This window comes from Bactrocera neohumeralis, chromosome 6 (assembly GCF_024586455.1).
Source record: "Bactrocera neohumeralis isolate Rockhampton chromosome 6, APGP_CSIRO_Bneo_wtdbg2-racon-allhic-juicebox.fasta_v2, whole genome shotgun sequence".
In the NCBI taxonomy this organism is placed as follows: Eukaryota; Metazoa; Arthropoda; class Insecta; order Diptera; family Tephritidae; genus Bactrocera; species Bactrocera neohumeralis.
In genome coordinates this window covers 37,613,885-37,640,034 of record NC_065923.1, presented here as the reverse complement: position 1 = coordinate 37,640,034, position 26,150 = coordinate 37,613,885, and the positions used below count along the sequence as shown (strand labels likewise).

General features: G+C 37.1%; 2 pseudogenes; both read right to left on the bottom strand.

Moving 5' to 3' along the window:
• The window catches only part of LOC126761914 (uncharacterized), a 93,791-nt pseudogene that overhangs the window by 43,303 nt on the left and 24,338 nt on the right, over nt 1-26,150 (bottom strand).
• Nucleotides 19,877-26,150, bottom strand: part of LOC126761484 (neuropeptides capa receptor-like) — an 18,691-nt pseudogene continuing 12,417 nt past the window's right edge.

The window sequence follows — 26,150 nt, the reverse complement described above, 5'->3', positions numbered from 1 at the left end:
AAATATGTACCATTTGGTCGACTACTTTTTGTCATTTTCCCGCTAAAGACATTATTCCATCAGTGTAAAACTTTTCTGGTTTCTCGGCGAAAACTAAGACAAGTAATTTTCACAGGCTTCTCTTGAAGCCAACTTTACTCCATTACGGTAGTTCTGTATTTACCGAAACAAATAGTAGCCCGATGATGAAAGGTCAGGCCTATATGGTAGATGCATCAAAACATCTCAGCCAACTTCTCCCAGTTTTTGCCGAGTCATCAAAAATGTGTGTGGTCTAGCGTTGTCCTCATGAAAGACGAAGCCCTTTCTGTTTATCAGTTCTTGCCGTTTTTCGATTCTTTACTTAAATTTCATCAGTTGCTGACAGTAAAATGTAAAATTAATCGTTTTACCAACCGGGAGCAACTCATAGGGGATGATTTTCCTTTCCAATTCCGCCAAACGCTCAGCAAAACCTTTCGAGGCGTCAATCCTGGCTTTGCGACCATTTGTTGAGCTTCACCACGCTTGGACCATGATCTTTTTCGCACATTATTGTCGTATTTGATCCACTTTTCGTCTCCTGTTATCATTCGCTTCAGAAATGGTTCGATTTCATTTCGTTTCAGCAAAGAATCGCAGATGTTAATTGAGTCCATTAAATTTTTCACAGACAATTCATGTGGTACACAAACATCGATCTTCTTTTCGTAGCCAGCCCTTTTTAAATGGTTCAAAACTATTTGATGATGAATGCTAAGTTCCTTAGCGATGTCATGGCTGCTTATGTGACGGTCCTGGTCAATCTTTTCCATAATTTCATCGACCTTTTCAACGACAGGCCAGAGCGAGGTGCATCTTTGACATCGAAATTTCCAGAACGAAAGTGGGCAAACCATTGTTGTGCTACACGAACTGATACAGCAACGTCTTCGTAAAGTATGCAAATTTCATTTGTGACTTGGCATTCTTTCCTTTTTCACTAATTTTTGAACAACTGTAACTTTTTTTCAACTTCTCCGAATTCAGTTTTTTGCAGCTAAATGAAGCTTTCTAACACTGGAGATATACGACTGCAACGACATCTATTCACAAAATGTGAAAAGACTTTTTCGACTACCGTATATGTTTACAAATTTTTCACATTTTATGTATTTTTACTCTAGTAGAAGTTAGTGCAGGTTATTAGATTTATCTTAAGTATTATTACTTACCTTTACGGAATTCTGCTTCAATAATATTTAAACAAATAAATAATTTTTTTTCTAATTTTTACATTTTTATTTTGATGATTCATAGAACAAATCTATTCTGCTTACAGAGTTGATATCATAGCATTTGTACAACAATTAATTGTAATCCACCCACTTACCTAAGCTCAATGCGAACTGTTGTTGCCGGGATATGACAGTTTACGCATGCTGCTAACACATTTTGGAAGTTTGTTATCCTGAAGGAATTATATAAGCACCAACTCATATGTCACTACAGTTCCAGCAACCTAATAATATAAAATACACAATAACAGAAAGCAGAAAACACCAGAAAACCAGAATCCCAGAAAACCAGTAAACAAGACTATTAATTATTTAGCTTGAATATGGTAAATTGATACTTGTGTATAAAAAAGGGAAGTCAACTTGAAGAAAGACAACAAAAAGCGTGTAAGCGAAAATCAGAAAGCTGATTGCACCAAGAGGAAGTAAGTAAAGGTAATCACATAACAAAGCAAAAATGGTCGAAGTCCAACGGCAGTGGTACATGCCACGTACATAAGCCATAGGCAGGTAAAAAGTATGAGTGCAGAAGTAATGAATAGGCGAAGCGCCGAAGTGCCAGCACACGTGACTGCTCATGGACAAGCGACCGGCGGAATGCAAGGCTATACATTACAACCGCTCAGCACCAATTTCCGTGTGAGATAAAATAATTTCATGCCAAATCGGTGCTAATATCCTCCGAGAAATGTTTCACCTCAGTGCACCAGGACTCTTTGGGCACTCAGCGTAGCACGCGCAACGGCTTCCGTGACTCATCTTTGATGCTGGCCGAATACAATGAGACGGTCAACGTGCGGCGGATAAGAAAGAATAGCGAAAAGTAAAAGCACGCGACATGGGCGAGCGATGACATTTTGCTAAAATGAGAGAGAGAGAAAAGCAGACGAGACATAAAATTGCCGGCTATTACTCATCACGCGAACTAAATTATATAGTATTACCGAGGCTTGTATAAACTCACTTAAGACTACGCAACAGTTGCACACAAATGAAATACAAATTATTCCAGAAAAAAAAATACCCTTCATCGTGATGAGCGAAATATGCGCCGTCAATGCGTGTGCAGAAGTTCTCGAACAAGTTCCGGTCTTGCTTATGTGAAAGTTTTCCATGCGTCGACCAGTACATTTCAGGCATACGCTGTGTCGGCCGTTCAGTGAGCAGCCAAAGTAAGCAATTTCAAAAGTATCTTAAAAAAGGCGTTTGTATATTTGAAAGTGGTAAAGGTCGACAAGCTGATCATTTATATATATCCTTACCCCAAAAAATGAATAAGTTATCGTTAACTCGCTTGCGTCGAAAATCTCGCTGCCAAGCCAAGTCTGGCGATATTTAACAGTCATAACTTGAGCTGCGAAACATCCATGTTAGTCATAAAATAATTGCAGATGAAGGTGCAGAATATGTTCAGCACTTTACCCCAAATAGCCAGTGGATGTCAGTGATTAGTCAGAATAAGGAAGTTCTCGAAAGGGTCCTCGGTCTGGGGACAATAGTTGGAATCGTGTATGTTGGATAAGATAGTCAGCAGATGTTCACCTGAAAATATAAACTGTAAATTTAAAGAAAATCTCATACGAGCATATGTAAAGGAAGCATAATGACACAAATTAGCTAGAAATAGCATGGAATCCCAAGAGAGATGTTGCGAATTAAAAAAAGCTCTTTTGTTTTAGTTGAAATAAAATTCTATATACTGTCCATGCTTTTTTCATGACGGGAAATACAACTCTTGCAAAAAGTAATACCGAACGTCAATCAAATGCGTCGCACTTTCGGTGAATGGACGCAAAACGAGATTGCCACCGATCCCGATCTTCATAAAATTATTTTGTTCAGCGATGAAGCTCACTTTCCGTTAAATAAACTAAATTTTTGCGTTTCAAGTAATGATAATCCATAAGATATTGTTCACTCACTGTGTGGTGTGTTCTATGGGCGGAAGAGCTCACTGATCGAAACTTATTTAAAAATGAAGCCGGTCATAACGCAACAGACAAGGGGAATGATACAAGGCTATGATTTATGACTTTTTCGTAGCTTAAAGAGAGGGTGTTGATATGGACGACCTTTGGTTCAAACAAGGCGGCTCTACATGCCATACAGCCAACGAAAGAATCAATTTATTGAAGGAAACTTTTGGTGAACGCACTATATCGCGTGGCTTCTAAGATAAATCGCAAGATCTGGACTATTTGGTGCAGATTTAAGTAAAGTCATGCAATGGAAGAGCGTTCCGAATGTGAAATACCCTTTAAAAGCTCGAATGTTATCTATTATTTCGTTCTTCACGAACTTAGGCATGCTTTTCCTGACAAACTGCTGACTGTAAGAGGTCTCAAATTGGTGCTTGTCAACCTAGCACAAGTACATACATATGTATATTCCAAATTCTTATAAATTCTTTAAGCACTCAACGCACACCTGGTCGCTCTCATTCCCTACTCCTTCACTTGCAACTACCCGACTATCATACATATGTACTACTCTGTGTCATACCAAATGATCATCCAACTTACCGAGTGACAACATCATGGCCACACATATCATCATTTTAATTCTGTACGCCAGACGTCCTTTCTCCATTTGCGTTAAATACTCCGGCAAGTCGCACTCGATTTCGCACCAATCCAGCATCAATGTCGGCTTTTTGCGTGCCAATACGATGGCACTGATGCCAACCACAATAATGGACAAACAAATATCAGTGGCTCTGCACAATTACCAAATGTATGTACGAGTGTGTGTGTGAGTAAGAGAGCAAGCGTCGATATAGGCGATCCAGGTCACAAAACGAACGGCGCCGAACGAAGGACGGTGAACGATTGAAGAATGCTGCAGGCATGACAGAGATGAATGTTTATGTAATAAAGAAGTTACCATGCAATTTCATTAAAGCAAAATTGTATGTTTGGCTTTGTACTTTTCCAGTGTGACTTAAAAAAACAATAAAGTGAAACGTTAAAATGATAGCCAACTAAGTGTCAACGGCAAAGCTTAATTTATGTGCATGCGACCACTTGGATTTTTACATTTTCTACCTGACTGTGATTAAGTTGCCTCGGTCTTACACCCAGTGCTCTGTATGCAATTCTCTGCATTTATGCGCTAAAGATCTCGCCACAATGTTTACATGTCGAAGTTGATTGGTTTGTGAAGCACTTTGTTCATTGTCACTCCCAAATCAATTGTTGTCGTTGTTATGAACAACAAACAATATAAGGTCCAGATATTTGTCCATGAAAACGACGACTGTCTGTGTGGGTTGCAGTGACTCCTTTGGTTGGCATTATAGCGAAGAACTCGGCGAAGTGCAGCACTTGTTGATCAACGGCGAGAGAATGAAAATGTCACAAAAGAAAAATGTTGATTAGTGGAGGACAATGTGCAATTACTTATTAATATTTGGTGTTGTTGTGTTGATGGTAAATATCTTAAGAGTCAATATGTGAAGATAGGAAACACACAAATTTATTATGTGGTACTTAAAAGTTTCTACGCGCTACAACATATGTTATATTGACTTATGTTTGCACAAGTCTATGGCTACCGAGGGAAAGAAATTGAATAGTTCAGTGGAAGAGAATTTGATGCAAAAAATTGAGGGGGAGTTTATGGCAAGCATTAAGGTCAGTGACATTGCGGCGTTTAATTCAAAGTACCTTATAAAATAATATGTAGATAAGGCTCTAGTAAAATGGCGCAAATAAATACTACATATTTTACACAAAAAACACTTATCCAGTATATTGGTCAGTAAGTAGAAATTTTACTCAAATGAACAACCGTATTATTATGCTTCACAAAATGTTTAGGTATGTGGAATGAGGTATTACTCATACTCGGATGCTTTGTCTGGCGAACAATTCAGTGATTTTTTCTGCAAGCCTAACTGACGTGTTCTTTTCAAAAAAATTCTGCGGCCTTAAGTGCAGCTCAGTAAACGCATTAACTTTCGCATGCGTTCCGTTCAATAGTAAGGGGTTTGATTTCTAAGTTATTTTGTAAGTGAGTAAGGCATTTCAATTTCACAAACAAAATTCGTCATTTTGTAACTTAATGCTCGCTAAATTACTAAGAGATTTTTACAGTAGAAATTTATTTATTGAAAATTTGAAACGGAGTGGCTCTCAAGATGAAATTCGAAGTGGCAGCTTGCACCTCCAACTACCTGACACTTTAGCTGCTAATGGCTAATAGCTTTTGTTTTCCAACAATGTTTGCCCGTTAAGTTCGCACAGCTGCTGTGCACTAACTTGTTTGTAATTAGTAGAGTTTATAGTTTTGTTATGCCCTATCCCGGTTGGTTGAATTCACGTAGGTCTAGTGGAGCACTTAAGTACATTTAAAATGTAAGAGTTCGCTAGTAAAATGTATTCATACATGTAAATGGGAATTAGTACTTGTGCACAATTCATTGCTTCCCAGTGAAACTTTTACATCTATTGTCTCCAAAGCATTCTACAAATTCTACGACAATATTTCCCTTATTAAGTCTGTTTTTCTGTTTCTCATTCCCACATATATGTATGTATTATATTAGTCTCTTTAGCTTAGTCTATATAGCATATCTAGGAGTGCGCTCAAGATATAGCAGACAAATTTAGTTGGATAGTAAAAACTAGAGATAGAATGGAGATAGATATTTCAGAAACAAAACAAAAAAAAAAATGAAATAATTAGCAATGAATCCTTGACACACAAAAAATAAAGGAGGTCCAAAAATATGATTGTAATCGCTTAAAGAATTCATTTAATAAGGAATACTGGATGCAACCATTTTAATTAAAACGGTTTACTGATAAATTTAAAAGAGCTTAGATTCGTCATTATCATCCAAAAGTGACGAGTATTATCTATATTTTAAATTATTTTAATACTGATTGCAAAAATTTGGTCTAAGTCAAAGGCGATGTGGTATTTATTTTTGTATGGTGCATCATCGATTTCATTTATTCTCACAGAATTTGTTTGAAGATTATGTCCTCAAAAGAATCACTTTCGAATTTGTGTGGTTCCGTGATATATGTACGGCTTATGAGCAATGCTTGTAAATAAACAAAAAGCGCTTCCATGGCATTTTGCAAAACATATTGTTGAGCTGACTATTTATATGAGGAAATCCATTTATTGAATGTGAAATAAACTGACGAAGTAAATTGATTTGAGATTAAAGAAATTGCTGCGAACATCCGCAGTTTCGCATATACTGGTATGTATGTATATTTATGTAAGGATACTTGTACACATGCATAATTCAATGCGTCTTTATATGCGGCATTCGAAAATAAGTATTAGAAAAGCATGTTTTCGTCGAATTGGGATTGTACTCGCACAAGAGAGAGGAATTAGAAAACAGCGCGACGGATGAGAATGCAGGAATAACTTCGCATGGATTTCAATGCCAGAGGCTTGCAAATAAGTTTCTTAGAGTGCATAAATTAATAGTAATTCGGATTAGATTTGATTGGATTACTTAGTTCTGTTGCTGGTATTTGCGGAGGAATTTTAAAATTTGTATTTTTAGAATTTTTGAATGCGATTGATGATGCATTCGCTGAGAAATGTACTCAGCGAGAGACTTCATTTGTTTAGTACAGAAAAATATTCAAAACTTTTGCATACTTAGGTAAAAAGCTTTAATATATGAAAATTTTTTAAATTTAATAAGATTTAACATTTGCATAATTTTATACAAATATTTCCACATTATTAGTATATGTCCCGCTATCTTGATGGCAGCCACCTTCGCTTTAAAGACGATGCAATGGTTAATTTATAAAGAGCTTCCGATAAAAGACTTAATCGTCTACCTTCTCTCTTAATTTCCATCTATCCGTGAAAATGCCCTGCCCAATTTTAAATTAAAATTGTAAAAGCAGTGCATTTATTGATCCTATATGGAATTTTGAGTAGCTAAAATCAAAAAAGACGGGATGCCAGTAATAAACACATTAAATTCCGTGCAACTAAAGTTTTTTTGGAGGATGGAGTCATGTGTAGAAGTTCACGCATGTGAGGAAAGTTCTCTGATCGCCATTCACTTGGGAGTGGCCAGAAACGATTCTTTTACACATGGCTCTAGCAGCTCACTACTTCCGGTCTTTGACCAAGTATCCTCTGGGTAGCCTAAGAACATCCGTTCGAAGGCGAGCTAAAGTGAGAAGGCGAAACATTCCCTACAAGGGTTGTGCGCTGGGCTTGGGATCCGCCACGTAAAAAAAAACAATACCAATGAAAACATTGAAACAGCCTCGGATGAGAGACCCCCCTTTTGATGACGACCATGGCAAACGGAATAAGGACTACGATTTGAGGGCATGCACCTGGAATGTCCGGACCCTTAATTGGGAAGGTGCCGCTGCCCAGCTGGTTGATGTCCTCGCAAAAATAAAGGCTGACTTCACCGCCGTCCAAGAAATGCGATGGACGGGAAAAGGACAGAGACGAGTAGGTCCTTGTGACATTTACTACAGTGGCCATATAAAGGAGCGCAAGTTTGGTGTTGGATTCGTGGAGACTCCGTCGCCGAGTACTATCATTCACTCCGGTGAATGAACGTCTAGCCACAATCCGCATCAAAGCGAGGTTCTTCAACATATCGCTGATTTGCGCCCACGCCCCGACGGAAGAGAAGGACGATGTGACCAAAGACGCCTTCTATGAGCGCTTGGAGCGCGCTAATGAGAGCTGCCCCCGCCACGATGTCTTTTCTGCTCCGCGTTTTTTTATTTTATCGCTATTAATGCCCTGTGTTTGCGGGCATAGAGTTGACCGTGCTCAGCCCAAGATTGGTTGCCATAAATGCAATCAAATATTTCACTTGTCGTGCGTGAATCTATCACAGGCTGATGTAGATTTATTGGTGAAATCTAAAAATGCTTTTTATTGTAAAGCCTGCGCGGTAGTTCGGAGAAATTCCATTCGCTCGCCGCCTGCGTCGCCATCAGTGCGCGAAGTTCAATGCACTCATAATTTAAGTTCGCAACAACAAAATTCTGAACAATCGAACAGTGAAATAGCTGAACCTTTGTTGGAGCATAACAATCATAACAAAGAAAATGTAGTGCTTAATTCTCTTTTACGGGAAGTAAGTTCACTGAGAAGTGAACAAACGAAGGCGCTCGCGTTAATACAGCAATTATGTGATGATCGTAAATCGTTAATCGCTATGCTTAACGAACTCAAATCAGAGATCTGCACTGTGCATAAGAAATTGTCCGACAATGTCAATTTCTCTGCTGCCAACCCCACTCTCACTGCTGCGACTGCTGTTGTTACCAGTGACTACACAATCGCTGCTCCGTCTAACACCACTGTTCCTGCTGATAACGTGTGTGAGAACTATCTCGCTCCCGCTACACTGAAGGTACTCTCTGCAGCTTCAACTACTGCAAACTCTATCTCTACTTCTACGACTATTGCGAGTACAAATGCTCCGTCGCCAAAAGTTGTTGTTTCTGCTCCCACTGATTGTGTGAGTATGGATTATCTTGCTCCCGCTACTTCGAAAGCACTCTCGGCTGCTCCGTCTGCTGCTTGCTCCGCTCGCTCTATTGCTGCTGTTAATAATAATGTCAATACATATGCTGACGCTGTTGGTAGGAACATCAACACTCACTCGAAAGCCAATAACAATCCAACAGCTGCTGCTAAACCAGCTCGCCAACCTGTCGCTGTCAATGCTGCTCACTCTGTCGCCGTTGATTCTGTAAACAACTCTTCTACTTCAATTCCTGCTAACAGAAATTTGAAGTTAAAAGTGAGTACCAGGAACAAAAAGTCCCCAGCCACTTCAACTGTTGTTGGTGTTAATGCCAATGTTGATCTCGATGTCGTCATACCCAAGAAATGGATTCACTTATCTGCTTTTAAGAACTCAGTCACGGAGGAAGATATTATATCTTTTGTTGTTAAACATGCTAATGTTGATAGAGAGCATCTTCTATGTTATAAATTAATTAAGAAAGATACCGATGTTAATATTCTTAAGAGGATAAACTTTAAGCTAGGTGTGTCCCCATCTTTTTTTAATGCTGTTTTCTCCTCTTCAGTGTGGCCTTCTGGCATTAAGCTGCGTCCCTTTAAGTTTTTTCTAAAGCGAGGGGAAAACAGCGCTGCAGATTAGTTGACGCGCCTGTTAATCGCAATTCTACTCATGCGTTTTCTGCACCTTCCTCAACTTGCTCCTGTCTTAAGGTCTACTACCAAAATTTATCGGGTATTAGGTGTAAATCAAATATTATTCGCAATTTTTCGTCACGTTTGGATTTCGATATTATCGTTATTGTTGAGACTTGGCTGAATTCTAGTTATTTCGATAGCGAATACTTTGACTCAAATCTCTATTATGTCTTCCGCAAGGACAGAGATCACGAAAAAACTGGCTGTCTAAGAGGGGGTGGAGTTCTCTTAGCAGTTCATCGCAAATATCGTCCTCGCTTAATTATGCTTGAGAATGAAGATTCTATCCTGGACCAACTATGTATCTGTGTCAATGATGCTCTGTTCATTGCAGTCTCATACATCTCTCCTAATAGTCCGCTAGAGTTGTACAAGTTGCAGGCAAATAATATTTCCTCGCTGGTATTAAACAAGGTGAAAGAGAATAATATTTGTGTTTTGGGTGACTTTAATCTAAGCAATATCGTCTGGTCTGGTTGTTCCTATAGTCCTGCTCTTATTCCTTCAAATTTTTCGTCTTCTCAGGAGTTATTTCTCATTGATAGCTTGCTTGGTCTCAATCTGATTCAAATCAACTCATATTCAAATAGTCTCGATCGATTTCTTGACTTAGTCTTTCTTAGTGATAATTTAAAATTTAGGATTCTTGATGGATTCTCTTCAATTACTCCAGCCACCATTCATAATTCTCCGCTAGCGTTTGAGGTGGATACTTATCTTTTCGCCCTTGTCAAACCAATTGATGGGCTTGGTTTTAATTTTGCATTTTGCGACTTTGAACGGCTCAACAATCAGCTCTTTGAAATAAAATGGGATGATTTACTATCGGGACTTGATACAGCTAATAGTTTCTCCATTTTTAAAAAATCAATCCAGGAATTTTGTCATTATAATATCCCGCTCAAACACATACAACCATATAAGTTGCCTTGGTACACTAAGGACCTTAAACGTCTAAAAAATCTTAGAAATAAATATTATAGAAAATTCTCTTCAACTAAATCTCATGTTTCCTTTGTTCAATATCAGCACTACACAAAACTGTTTAATGAATTGGATAAGTTCCTCTATAAAAGGTTTATTAATAATACGGAGTCTACAATTAAGTCAAACCCTAAGTTCTTTTGGAACTTTGTAAAATCTAAAAGAGCGTGTTCGGCCATTCCCTCTGCTTTACGCTGGGGTGATAAGTCGGCATGCACTCCGGTCGAAATCTCCAATTTGTTCGCTGAATTTTTCAAATCGAACTATGTTCAAGATGATCCTGGTACTAGTTCCACTTTTTCAGCTGATAACTTCCCATCCATAAATTTTGGCTCACTGTGTCTTTCACAGGACGATATTGCTAAGGCTATTTGTGACATTGAGTCCTCCTCCAAATTGGATTTGGACGGGCTTCCGCCCGTATTTATAAAAAATTGCACTGCCTTATTATATCCTCTCATGCTTATCTTCAATAAGTCTCTCGCCACCGGGGATTTCATTTCTGACTGGAAATTGACATGCATTACCCCTATTCATAAAGGTGGTAGAAAGGATGATGTCTGCAATTACAGGCCTATTTCTAAACTCTCTACTATTTCGAAAATTTTTGAGTGTTCTGTTAAAAATAAATTATATTTTGCAGTAAAATCAGTAATTAATGTCAATCAGCATGGGTTTGTCCCTGGGCGCTCCACTGTGTCAAACTTAGCAGTTTTTAGCGATTATTGTATGTCTGCATTCTCCGCTGGATTTCAAGTAGATTGTGTCTACACAGATTTCTCTAAAGCCTTTGATAAAGTATCACATAATATTCTAATTAAAAAATTATCATCACTAGGATTTCATTCAGCCTTCTTGATGTGGATTAAATCATATTTGCAAAACAGACGATGCGTAGTCACTGTTGATGGAGTGTCATCTGATTCATTCACTGCGTCTTCGGGAGTCCCACAAGGAAGCGTCTTGGGTCCACTTCTCTTTGTGCTGTTTATCAATGACATCTCCTGTTGCTTCTCTTTCGCCAACTTTCTGTTATATGCAGATGACTTAAAAATTTTTGCATTAATCAATAACACACAAGATGTACTCAAATTTCAATGTGATATTGATACTTTTCATAATTGGTGCCTGAAATCGAAACTTTTTCTGAATGTAGATAAATGCTCACAGATCTCCTATGGTAGGGGACGCAACATATTATCTTCTAGCTACAGTATTTCTAATTGCGTCCTAAAATGCGTTACTGAAATCAAAGATCTTGGGGTAATCTTTGACAACAGATTTTCTTTCAGTAATCACATCAACTATATCACTTCAAAATCTTTTTCTGTACTTGGCTTTGTCCGTCGATATTCTACAAATTTTTCCGACCCTTACACGTTAAAATTACTGTACACATGTTTTGTGCGGTCCATTTTGGAGTATGCAGTGTTTATTTGGAGACCATATTGCATATCGTCAATTAACAGGATCGAGCGTGTTCAAAAGATCTTTCTTAAATATGCTCTCCGCTCCTTAAAGTTTGTTGACCCAATACCATCGTATACATCGCGTTTATTGCTTTTACATCTTAAATCGCTGGAAAATCGAAGGTCCGTTCTCTCACTTTCATTTGTCTACAATGTAATTAACGGGGAAATTGACTCTCCTACTTATTAGGGAAACTCAACTTCAATACTCCCCAGCGTTGTCTCAGATCCATTTCGCCATTTTATTACAAAAAGGAAAGTACTAATTTTGCTGAATATGCTCCCCTCAAGAGGGCTATGCGGGAGTTTAACTCGATCTCCGAGAAAGTTCTACTTGATTTTTCTCACTCTAGGGTATCCTTCATTAATACCCTCAATTCTGTTTTTTAGTTTAAGTTATCTACTCTTGTTATTGTAATTTTATTATTTTAGAATTCTAATATGCATCCTAGTTTTTCATTAGTCTGTAAGAATCATTGTTCATAGACTTTACTAAATAAATAAATAAATAAATTGTTTAAAGCTTAGAAGAGATTTGGAGATTTCGAGTCAATTTTTTTGTCTTTCTACACTGTTTTTTAGTTTAAGTTATCTACTCTTGTTATTGTAATTTTATTATTTTAGAATTCTAATATGCATCCTAGTTTTTCATTAGTCTGTAAAAATCATTGTTCATAGACTTTACTAAATAATAAATAAATAAATAAATAAATCGTGCTTGGCGACTTTAACGCCTGGGTGGGCAAAGAAGGTATATTTGGCACTACGGTCGGTAAATTCAGCCTCCACGACGAAACATCCCCAAATGGGTTGAGGCTGATCGACTTCGCCGGGGCCCGAAATATGGTTATCTGTGGTACTAGATTCCAGCATAAGAAGATTCATCAAGCTACCTGGCTGTCTCCGGATCGAAAAACTACCAACCAGATCGATCATGTTGTGATAGATGGAAGACACGTCTCCAGTGTTTTAGATGTGCGTGCGCTCCGATGTCTTGTTGCAGCTAAGATTCACACTCGCCTCTGTGCAGCAAAAAACGCACGCCAACAAACACAAGGAAGGTTCGACGTCGAAAAGCTGCAATCACAACAGACTGCCGAACGATTTTCTACTCGGCTTGCACTCCTGCTCTCTGAGAGCACTCGTCAACAACTCGGTATAAGGGAACTGTGGGACGGCATTTCAAATTCCATACGTACAGCTGCAACCGAAACCATTGGTTTTCGGAAAGAGCAAAAGAACAGCTGGTACGGCGAGGAGTGCCGTGTCGCAGCGGAGAGAAAACAGGCTGCCTACCTCGCGACGTTACGATCGACATGCGACTTCTTCAACCTGCTCCTGGAGAAAATAGTTCGAGCTGCAGATCTAAACAGAGAAGGTACCATCTTCTATAAGAGTGTACAGCTGTTGGCGTATGCCGACGATATTGATATCATCGGCCTCAACACCCGCGCCGTTAGTTCTGCTTTCTCTAGGCTGGACAAGGAAGCACAGAAAATGGGTCTGGTAGTGAACGAGGGCAAAACGAAATATCTCCTGTCATCAAACAAACAGTCGTCGCACTCGCGACTTGGCTCTCACGTCACTGTTGATAGTCATAGCTTTGAAGTTGTAGATAATTTCGTCTATTTAGGAACCAGCATTAACACCACTAATAATGTCAGCCTGGAAATCCAACGCAGGATTGCTCTTGCCAACAGGTGCTACTTCGGACTGAGTAGGCAATTGAAAAGTAAAGTCCTCTCTCGACGAACAAAAGCTAAACTCTATAAGTCGCTCATAATTCCCGTCCTGCTATATGGTGCAGAGGCTTGGGCGATGACAGCAACCGATGAGTCGACGTTACGAGTTTTCGAGAGAAAAATTCTGCGAAAGATTTATGGTCCTTTGCGCATTGGCCACGGCGAATATCGCATTCGATGGAACGATGAGCTGTTCGAGATATACGGCGACATTGACATAGTTCAGCGAATTAAAATACAGCGGCTACGGTGGCTAGGTCATGTTGTCCGGATGGACGAAAACACTCCAGCTCTGAAAGTATTCGACGCAGTACCCGCCGGGGGAAGCAGAGGAAGAGGAAGACCTCCACTCCGTTGGAAGGACCAAGTGGAGAAGGACCTGGCTTCGCTTGGAACATCCAATTAGCGCCACGCAGCGAAAAGAAGAAACGACTGGCGCACTGTTGTTAACTCGGCTATAATCGCGTAAGCGGTGTCTACGCCAGTTAAGAAGAAGAAGAAAGTTTTTTTTGGCAATTCTTTTTTTAGACTATGGTCACACGAGCACCTCTTCTATCGCCCACACCGAACCTGATTTTTGGAAGCGAAGGGAAGACCAGGTTAACTGAACGGACGAGCACGAGTGGCATGCTTTACGTTCTTGTTCGAAACAGGACGGTGCTAGGCAGCTCGGCATTTCTTTTCATTTCGAAATTCCTTTCCTGGATGCAATAGCGGTCTGTTCCAAATGAATGTTTATATATATTTCATATATTTGTTTGTAATATGCAAATATGTATGCAAATACCTATAATATAGTGGATATGCTTTAGGAAAAGAGTTAATAAGTATAATGAAGGCTGATAAAAGATATTTTGATGCACTGCATACATGAAACGTACAGAAATTTGATAATATGAGGTGAAAGATAATGCAGAAAGTTGCCCGATTCTAGCTGGCGAAAGTAATGCGCGACACCAAAAGATAATTTTCCGATAACGAGCAACAAAAGAGTTCTTTTCCAAACGCAGTCTTATAAATTATTTAGCATTTATAAGACTGCGTTTTATTCAAACCATTCCTCACAAAATTATAATATTTTATTATGAGGGGTATTGTTTTTTTTGTTTCATTGCATTTCAGTGGCGGAACCACGAGCGGGGCGACTAATCTGCCCCTGAACTTAACCCTTTGCAACTAGCAACATTTTTATACTCTTGCAACCAGTTGCTACAGAGTATTATAGTTTTATCCACCTAACGGTTGTACATATCACCTGAAACTAAGGGAGATATATATAGGATTACATATGTATGTATAAATGAGCAGAGTGACGAGAAAAGTTGAAATCCGATTGACTGTCCGTCCGTCCGAACGCGCAATCTGTAACTTGAGTAGAAATTTAAATATCTCGATGAAACCTGGTATGAGGATTTCTTAGTACAAAAACAACAGTTCATAGACAGACGTAATCGGACTATTCCCCCGCCCACAAATCGCCATTAACCGAAAACATATAAACTGTCATAACTAAGAACCAAATTAAGATATAAAGCTGTGATTTGGTACTGAGGATTGCAGTATCAAGAGGCACCTGTTGGCGGAAACTTTCGAATAAGGGGACGTGGTTCCGCCCTCTGACAAGTTTAATGTATATACTATCTCGTAAACCACTTAAGCTACAACAATGAAATGCTGAGTACAAATCTTATAAGAACTTCTGTGAAAATAGATGAATAGATGAGGATAACTCCGCTCACTCCCCATATAACGGTACTGCTAAAAACTACTAAAAGCGCGATAAATCAATAACTGAATACGCCAGAGACATTAAATTTTACTTCCGAGATAGAATGAGAGAGCTTTATGGGAGCCGATGTAAAAATTGGACGATGGGCTCCGCCCACATTTTGGAGAAATTCCATATCTTAGGTCCCGACAAATCGATTTCGACAAAATTTAGTACGTGGCATTCTTCTTACATTCTTATTTCACGTTGTGAAAATGGACAAAATCGGACAACAACCATGCCTATCTCCCATATAGCACAATTTAAATTCCACTTGATTCGTTGAGTTTCCAGTACACGAATGAAGTAGCAATTAATTTATCGGGATAGAACTTTGCACGAATAATGTCTTTACTGTGTGCCACCTTATGACCAAAAATTTGCTAAATCTAATATAAACTGCACAAGCCCCAAGGTACCGAATATTTAGATCCCGTACCTATAGTTGACTTTTGTTCGAAAATGTCGGTCAATGTATGATATATATAACTGGAATTAAGGGATAATACTTCTCTTATATCCGTATGTCGGTATGTCAAAAATGTGTTGAATGGGACCAATACTTCTTTTAGCCAACATATACTTGATACAAAGATTTTCGAACTTCCGGCTGAATTTGTACCGCATATATCGACCAATAAATGAATTATCACTATGAAACTCGGCTAGCGTGTTTTGCACATAACAGAGTATTTTTGCGCCTAAAAAATATCAATTTGAGCAAAATCTAGCCCCTACATAACTAAAATCTGGATTTACGAACATCCGTCTGACTTCAACTTATATTATTGGTTCTACACCTTAAAATAGTTCCAAGTATTTCTTTCGCTTTGATTCTTGAAAGTTGCAAGACTGTAAAATGTTCAGTTCCACTCGAACGTAGTCCTTCCTTACTTTTTCACCATACAGTTTTCATTCGGGGCTTAATATGTTATGCTCAGAGAAATAGTTGTTCTCACAAATAAGAGTAAACTCATGAATAAAATCTTATGCAAATTTCAGCGTGTTTAAGAAAAAATATTCTGTGGTGTGCGGTTTCGAATATGTATGCCACACTAGGCTAGTGTCACCTAGATTTATGGGAAAATGGCGCTCGTGCTAGCACTCGCTAGAAACGTTCCGCTTTATTATGGTAAAGCTGAGCGTCATGAGAAAGCTCATGAGGAGGCAACTCTGAGGCAGCTCTGAGTAAAAGCCTATTGCTCTGCAGAAAAAAGTCCTATAAGAAAATTTTAAACACTGTCGAATCCAGTCAGAATTTCAACCTGTTCTTGACCGTCAGGCAATACAATAGATATATATTATAAAACATATGCTGGAATGTATATAAAATAAAATGTATCTTGTTCCTTCCAACAACATATGTATGTGTCGTAAGCCATCACTTTGGTAAAAATAGTTCAAGGACATTTAACTTTAGTTAGAAACACCTCCAACGAAATTAGAACACAACTTTAATACACATGGTGTCTGATATCCAAATGTAAATAAAACTGTCTCATGTAGACAACTTTTTACGAGAATACTACATTCATACATACACATCTACTTGCCTACCGGTATTTATATGTAAAAGTGCTGTAGCAGACGTACTTGTGGCACTGTGTGCTGAGCTGAAGTGCCACTTAGTCGACTTTTCCACTGCAAACATGTTCTATGAGTATTTAGGATTGCTTGGTGAAAGCCGAAACGCACTCGTGCCACATATGGAGGTATAAAAGCGTCATTGTGGTGAAGACTGTACTGGGTTGAATGTATTTTTTTCGTGCTTTTATGTAAAGCGTGAAAGTACAGTAATATCCTTTACACGAGGTGTGTTCGAAGGCTTAGGCCTACAGCCATTTAAATTTCCACTTTTCTGTTTTATTGGTACAAACTAAGGAATAGAAATAAACACCTCAAATTTTTAAAATTCCACAAAGTGAATTTACTTTAAGTGTTACAAGCTGTTCTAAAAAGAAGAACGAGAAGATTACTCTAATTAATCCCACTCTGGTTGTGTCACCACGTCATTAGCTGATGAAAACTTAAAGCAAGTAAAGAATATCCGTATAGTGCTGATTGCTGGTTGCTGATTACTTGACGTGAAAGTTTTTTGGGCAGAAGATACGATTACCGAAGTTTTAATTGAACTGAACTTAAACATAGTTATGAGTTCATTGAGAAGATAAACACCACATAGCTGAAAAAACTCAATACACAGAATCAAATTATTATCAAAAATACTTTAAATTAGAAATGATTACAACTAAAAGGTTTTACTTGGAGAAAATTTTTAATATATAAAACGTTATACTTTTATAAAAAAACGCAATACTTTTGGAATAATAATAAGTTCGTTTGCTAATAATTATTTACAATATCATTAAATATTCGAGTTACTTTATATATAGTAAAGCAAAATGGAGAGGAAAATTCATCTCTGAAGAGCTCGCTGTCCATGCAAAATTCAAAATATTTCCAAAGTTATAGCAGTTTTATTGTGGTGACAATTGAACCGGTTTTTGATTAGACGAACAAAATTCAATGATGAAACTTATACATAACTCACAAGGTGTCCGAACCTATTTTGAAGAGTACCAAACAAAAAAAAATTTTAAAATTTTTTGAAAGACCTTAATATGTGTGATGTTTGGGATCAATTGACTTAATAAAAAAAACTTTTATATATTTTTTATATGAGAACGACGTTCAATTTTAAAAACTAAAAATTCTTATCAAAAATACTTTAAGTTATCAAATAAATATAACTCATATAAAAAATTTGAATAAATTTTTAATAAAAAAAATAGTAACTTTATGGAACTCTCGAAGTTAAATTTATGCACATTAATGAATAATAATAAGTTTTTCGCTAGTAGTTATTTATAATATCATTAAATATTCCAGTTACTTTATATATAATTTCATTCAAAATGTTCAGGATGGAAAAAATTCATCTCTGAAGAGCAGGATCACTGTCCATGCAAAATTCAAAATATTTGAACTTTTTAAAGTTTTAGTGTGGTGGAAATTGAACCGGTTTGAGCTTGAAAGACTTACAATGAAAATTCTATGATTTTAAATCTTTTTTACCTCACAAGCGGCAAAAGTTGAAAAGCATGAATTTTTTTCAAAAATTTTCGGCTACTCAAAAAAAAGGTTTTTTCCAAGTTTTGTCTCATATAAAAAATTAAAAAATTTATTTTTCTTATTTTTGCAAACATGCAGTGAGACATTGCGAGAAAGACAGTGGGTTTAAAGAAAGTCTTTATATTAATCGGATTGTTTTTACTCCTTCCAAGTTCTAAACACTTTACTCGGAAACAAATATTTCTAAATTTCGACAGTTCCTGTGACCCCTCGGAAAAAAATGCGCCCGCGTTAGCAGGATAACTCCTTACTGGATCATTTTAAGTGAAAAAATTCCTGTTTTAGTTAAATCCTTAACTTATAACTTGAAGTGAAAGGAAAAAAAAAATGGATTTTTGGCAAACATTTTTAGAAAAAAGTTAAATTTCAGTGAAAATTTGCCTTTTTTTTTTAGTCAAATAGTTGTAATCAATTAATTCTTCATCCAAGTCCTTAAGAATTGTATCTGAAAAGTGTGTAAAATTTCATAAAGATCGGTTAAATAGTTCTCGAGAAGTCTTGCCAACCTCAAACCTTCGACTTCACAGTTTCGAGAAAAACGCGTTTAAAGAAGGTGCACTTAGCCTAGCCAGCCTCGAGCGCACAAGTTCTCAAAGCTTTAAAGAACTATTACTCATATCAATTTGAAAATTTAGAATAATATTCGGGAGGTGTTGTAGAATTGGATAAGGCAGTAAAAACAATCGATTTTTTAAAGACCCGTAAACCCAAGTAACTCCTTAAATATCTCACTATCACATGAAGCAACAAAAAACGAAAATTCAATTATATTTCAAATATTCAAAAAAATCTGCGACAAAACTTAAAAAAAGGCCTATTGAGTAGCCGACATTTTATGAAAAAATGTGTTTTTCATAAAGATGAATTTGAGGTAACAACTTTCGTTAAAGTTTGCGATTAAAGCCTTGTGTTCCATATAGGTACTTTAGAAAATAATAAAAACGTTTATAGATTTCCAAACATCCCTGAAAAAATATATGTATATTATATAAACTATATCGGCCAATCGAAGGAGAGGTACTTTTTCAATAGCCTTTTTTGACAGATCATGGGTGAGACGTGTCAAGCGGTCATACAAAACAAAAGTATTGTTTGGCATTTCATGTGGATTTGTAAATTATAAAGTCTATGCGGACAATTTCGCTTCGATTCAGGCCTTGGAGCAAAACATTACGCGTGTCATTCGCTAGTTACCAGTCGACATGCTCGGAGTCATTGAAAATCGGACTTAACGGATGGATCATCTGAGACGTAGCCGCGGCCAACATTTGCAGGAGATAGTCTTCAAAAAATTACAAAGTATTGTTTTCCGAATGATAATAAACATTCCTCATTAAATTTGAAATTTCAGTGTTTTTTCTTAAAGAAAGTAGGGGACCTCGAAATGTAACATCCATGCAGCGAAGTTACATAATCGCTTTACTTCCGATAGCTTTCTACTTGTACAAGGCCGTGAGTCTTCGCCATTTCATCTTCATTTTCTTTAAATGTTTCTTTAATTGTTACCCTTTGGGTAAATTGTGAAAATAAGGTAACAGACGAATTTGACTTACGCAACATGCGTATTACAGCTTTGCGTGACTGCTGAGGGCGATATTCGCGGTGCATAGAGCCCTGTTGAACGCCTAGAGAAAGGAAGGAAATAAAAGAAAGGGTTAATATAAAGGTGCTTCTTGTGTCGGAGGTTATTTCATACTGTCTTCTCCTTGCAATGTAGTGACTCTAAGCAAATCTAATGGTTTGAGCAATAATAGAGTTAAGCATGGGGCTGGGCATAAAAAGTTTATGTAAATATAAATATTGGCGGCAAGGATACTACCCACTCTTATACTAACACAATATATTCTTTATATGCTCATCAACTAAGCTTTTATTACAATGTACGCACATACAGACTTCAAGTCCATCAAATTAAAATACTGAAGCTTTTTAACTCTTACTCACCCAACTGGGCCGTGCTGAAACGCATCTGTGCGCCCATTTTGCCATACACGATGATTATCAGAAACATCGATATGACGAAGAAGAAGCAGAATGAAATCTCAAACAGTGGAAGCTCTTCAGGGTAATGCGACATGCTGCAGAACGCGGAACTACGGTATTGTCGCTCAGCTTTTCGAAGGAAAGAAAAAGTTTTAGTTATAATAATGTTGAGAGCTAAGTGCGTAAAATACTATATATCCGTAATTGAATTGAAATTCTCCAATTAACCAGAAAAGCGCCTTAATATAAAGTGGCGCAAATATTTATGGAATGCTGTGACTGTCAGTGTTGTGTAAATTTCCAAAATTTTTCACGAACAAATAAATTATGTGCTTAATTAATGGATAATTCAAGTATTGACTATCCGTGAGCAGACCGAAGGGTATGGTGCCTAACAAGCTGAGAATCCAAGCGCTGCTATAATGCGAACTGCGCGCTTAAAGCCGCTCAACGCGGTGAAATGCAGTGGGTGGCAAATGGCGAGGAAGCGCTCCGTAGTGAAGACGACGATTGTGAGTACGGATGAAAAAAAAGGCGTAAAGACGGCTGTTACGCTTCTGAGATGAAGGCGCGTATCTTGCAGAAGCTCGATAAATGTGGGGAGATAAAATTGCCGTGAGCTTTTGTGAACTTTAAAGGAATATTTTTTTTTAAAGTTCTGTTTTGACATACCTGTATGTATCTGCTTATTAAAGCGTTCGATAAAAAAATTAAATGTCCCGTGTTTTGTAAAGTAAATCTGTTTGTTCTAAGTATCTGTTATTCATTCATTTTGGAAAATTTTACATCATGTTCATGGTTTTTATAGAATTCAATAAATGCAAAAATTAACTTGGATTCTGAGTATTTTTATTGCAATATAAATATTAAAACTTATAACGGTAATGCAAAGTCATCCGCCATGCCTGAATTGCTCATCAGTACCTTTTTCGAAATCGCTTTCTTTACTCATTGAAATCTGATCAATCTATGCACCAAATGGTTATTATTTTAGCCCATGATTTTAAGAATAATAAGAGAAGAAAGAATAAAACTTTCAGGTTTCAAACGGAAACTTGACTTTTTTGGTTTTAGTAGATTTTTTTCTTATTTCAGTAAAACCCTACTACCGAGTCATTTTTTTGACAGAAATCTTAATCAGCATGATCTAATCCACAGGGTTGCGTTTGGTTGTCAAAATCGAAGATTTAATTTATAATTTAAATGAAGAAAAATTTACAAAGTAACATCCTTAATAAAAATATATTGAAGGGATCTGGATCCGCCACTAAAATCCGATATCGGCGGTTCCCACAAATCTGCAACGGTTTTTGATGAATAAACGAGGGTTATACTGAATTGGATGAACTCGTCACGCTTAATACTTATGTACAGCGTCTATCAATAAGTAGACGTTTCACTTTGCTACAACGCTTGGAAACTGACAAGATTATTACCAACAATAAAGGGCGCTATAACACGATTTTGACATGATATCTTTTTCCAGCAAGACGGTGCGTCGCCTTGTGTTTCATGACTTAACATGAACACAATGCGTCTAAAGTTTGGCGACTCGTTATTTTCTAGAAATGACCCAGTCAAATGGCCGTCAAGATCATGCGGTTTAACGCCTCTAGACTATTTTTTCCGAGGGTATGTTAAATCAAAGGTTTACTCTAACCAACCAGCAATGCTCGCAGAGCTCGAAGACAACCTTCAGCGCACAATAGCCGAAATTTCAGCAGGTCACCAAAATTTGGCATAAACAGGTGAATATATGCAAGCGGAGTCATGAAGGTCATCTGTCCGACATTTTGAGCAAATCTGAAATGGCACTTCATTTTAACATCATGTCGTTCTTTTTGGCGGTCCCTTTATATTTTATAGCACTACCGAAGTTTCATTCTGAGCGCTACAAATTTCATGGTAAACTAAATCATTATATAACTATTAGACTGTATAAGCCAGCTTGCCAGCTTAAGTCTTTTAACTTAGTTTTACATTCGAATTTAAGGAAATCTCCTTCCGTCCAAAAGTAATGAAAAACAGCAAAATCGTGATAAGAAAGCAAGTGAAATGAATCAATCCCTGGCATACGCGGAATTACGGATGGAGATTATACATTTGTCATATGAGTGTACTGTACAGGAACAAGTTCCAGCTTTTATAGTCTACTTTGAACATTTTTATTCTTCGCCTTGCGGCAATATTTGCAAGCATTTGCTTTGACGACTACAATTTCACATGGGTATACATATAACTGAAAAAAATAATTTCCCACAAGTATGAATCGCCAGTTTGACTAATAAGCTGATCACAAGGGTCAACGAAAGATTTTAATTTACCTCGAAAGCACAGAAATTAAATATTTTAGGTTGTCATTGGACGAAAACAGAATATGTGATGTAAAAAAGTTTGCTTCTCTCCAATACGAGAATATGGTATGTGAAACCACATTCTTGCTGGTTTTATACAAAATAGTAATTTTTAAACAACAATAGGCTGCATTAAAAACAAATTTCGAAATGTTATGTGCAAGTCTAATGCAACTCTGACTAGTCCTTGTGCGACCAGTTCCTTCTCTTACTTGTTTGATGTTGTATCACAGGGAATGCACGTTTCTAGCAGCTTATGTAAGTAAATGTATGTAAAAATAAGTGTATTTTCCTTACCACTTAATAATTTTACGACTTCTTTATGTCTTCGTTATCCCGCCGTCGTGGCTTTCAAGCGAGATTACAACAACCACTTTACAGCAACACTGTATTCATATGTGCCATTTTAAGGTGAACACTTATGTACATACAGTGCATGTCATGCGTATTTATTTGTATGTGAGAAGAGAAATTTATTCGAATGCCTGTTAAATATTAATCGCTAAAGTTTCACAACTCGAAATAGATTTTTTTACGTCAATTCTAGTATGATTTACTTAAAAGTACCCATGTTTGTGGACGCCAGAACCCATCGTCTTAAAAATGTTGTGTTTTTTATTTTATTTCTGCGTATTACTTTTGCTAAAACTTCCAAAAATGGGGAACTTAAGAGAAGGCGTTTAACATATTTTTAGTATACGAGCATATAAAACAGTTATTTTTGAAGTCAAGATATAACTAATTTGAAAGGTCTAAGCATTTGGGGCAATTTAGTAATAACTGATCCTAATTACCACGCGTTACATACTGATTTGCCTTTCTCTCGCACTTCTTATGGAATTAATTTAATATGTATTCTTAATTTGGTGTGATGAGTTATGCAGGCGTAGCATTAATTTGCATTAGCATTACGTGAAAAGTTCAAAAGGGCTGGTGAAAAACACAGATATGTCGCAGCTGTCGCCGGAGGAAGCGTGTGTAGCGTCGATAGACAGATAATTCGTCGCTATTCATTACCAAAGCTTCATGAAGACAAGCATTTTTTACATATAAAGCCGTTTACGTCGAATAGCTTCGGTACGTTACATACGGACGGTGCATTTCCTCTAGTATCTATAATAGGGTATAAATATCAATTTATTTTGATTTTCATCCGATTTTGCCATTAAATGCAATCATCTTAAAAATTTCAATTAAAATTAATACACATGCTATTCCAAAATTCTTTAACTTAGATTATGAAATTGATTTGGAACCTCCTAAAGAATTTAAATTTTATAAGGTTAGGTTAGCTCAGGTCATATTGGCTGAATGTCATGCCTTCCGTAGACGTACTGGTTTTGTAATGCCTAATCGACGATGTACGGTACAAGACGTCAACGCAGTGTTTACGACATCGTGTGAGTAGAAAGCATCCTTCCATTCCCTGCAATTGATCTTGGCGCTCCTACATGTCCCTAAGGTATTTCCTATCGGAAATTTTATTGTGTATCGGTTTTAGAAACTTGTATATTTTTCAACCGATGTCGAATGGTCCGTTTATGTCAAGAAAGATGCTTAGGTCATATTCCTTATGCTCAACAGCTCTCTCTATATTTAAGGTTACTGAATGAAGTGCAGTCTTTGTGGATGTACCCTTCGTAAAGGCGTGCTGTGCTATTGATATGCTTGCCAATGGAATCTTGTGTTCAACATACGCACCTAACTCAACTGTGGGAAATGTTACGAAATATTTGAGGAGCGTAAAGAGTACGGAAAATATTAAATTTACAGCAATTTCGGCGAAAAGTTATTATTAACTGCGCGAAAAATAAATTATATTAATTGATCATTACGCCCAAGAAGTAGAAAAAGAAAATGCCTGAAACCATCTAATCCCTTTTTCCAATCTCTTTGATTACTACACTTTGCGTCCTCAAACTATTGCATTTTCACTCTTCGTGTAAGAAAAAACCTCACACTTCTGCATTCACGACAATTTCTCGCTCCTGAAATCGCAATAAAAACCTGCTTAATTTCCTGGAAAAACAATTAAAGCGTAATGGCTTCTTACAGAGATAATAAGCACAAAAGCGTGCAAGCGCTAGTGCTTTATTGAAATTTATTGCCTTGGGAAAGTGTCAGTCGTCTTGAACTTCCCTCTCACAATCAGGCAATCACTGTGCTAATTTACATTGACGAGTTTAAAATCCGTAATGGCACCTTTGTGAGGTGGCAAATTATAATTTAGCTGAGAGTTTATTATGGAACACTAAAATTATATGGCAAAAGTCACGGTTTACAGTTATATGGAATCAGTGTCGTTATGTGTGGAAACAGGTCCTCAAAAATGAACCCGTCACGGATGTGCTTGCTACAATTTGCGTTTGTACTAAATGATCGCCGGTGTAATTGTATTTACAGCACTTCCTCTCAACACTTGTCCCTGTCATTGTGAATACTTAGACAATTGCCGTTAGCCCAAGCTATCCTATATACGTCACGTGTTGAGATTACATAATTATTTTGCACTTAAACGAAATTGAATGGATGTGTGTTTGTGAGTCGAATATGTGAAGTGACGTGTGTGTGAAGGTGTTTTTGGAGTGTGTTTGCTGCCTCTGAAGGGCACAATTCGTGGTAATAATGCCTATTATTATGTTATGCTAATTTTATTATTTCGCCTCCGTGTTGTCGCATTGACGTTTATTTGTTTATTTTGCCAGTTGGCGTAATTGTATTGTTTCGAAATTTGCATAAATTGCTTGAAAGTAAGCATACTAAAATTTAAATTCAAATAATCCACATGGTAGACATTTTTAATAAGTTATGTTTTCTTGGCAGTTGAGGTGTTTGTGTTCAGCTATGCTTTTTCGCGTGATTTGACTTTCTGGCCTCTAATGTCTCTCACTGCATAAGGCTTTAATAAATCACAGATTACTAAATATAATTTTCTTAAAGTATAGTGCGTTCAAAAATTACGTTTTCGTTTTCCAAAAGACATTCTCTATTGGATTAGTGTTTCTGATTCTGTAAGTCAATCTAAAGTGGCAATATTTAGTAAACCTTCGGCACTCAAAACCCCAAATTCATAAGCAGAAAAGCTTGCGTGTACCTTTGGGGTGTTTAAACCTCCTTTGAATAAATGTTCGTCCTTTTTAGCTAAGGCATTTCAAGGAATCTGTAAAATCTTTCCCGTATTGTATTTAGATATATTTCTAATCCTTTTTTCAAAAAGTTGTTTAGTTTGTTTTAGACTGAGCAGTGGTTTCTTCTCAAACAAGAGAACAATTGTT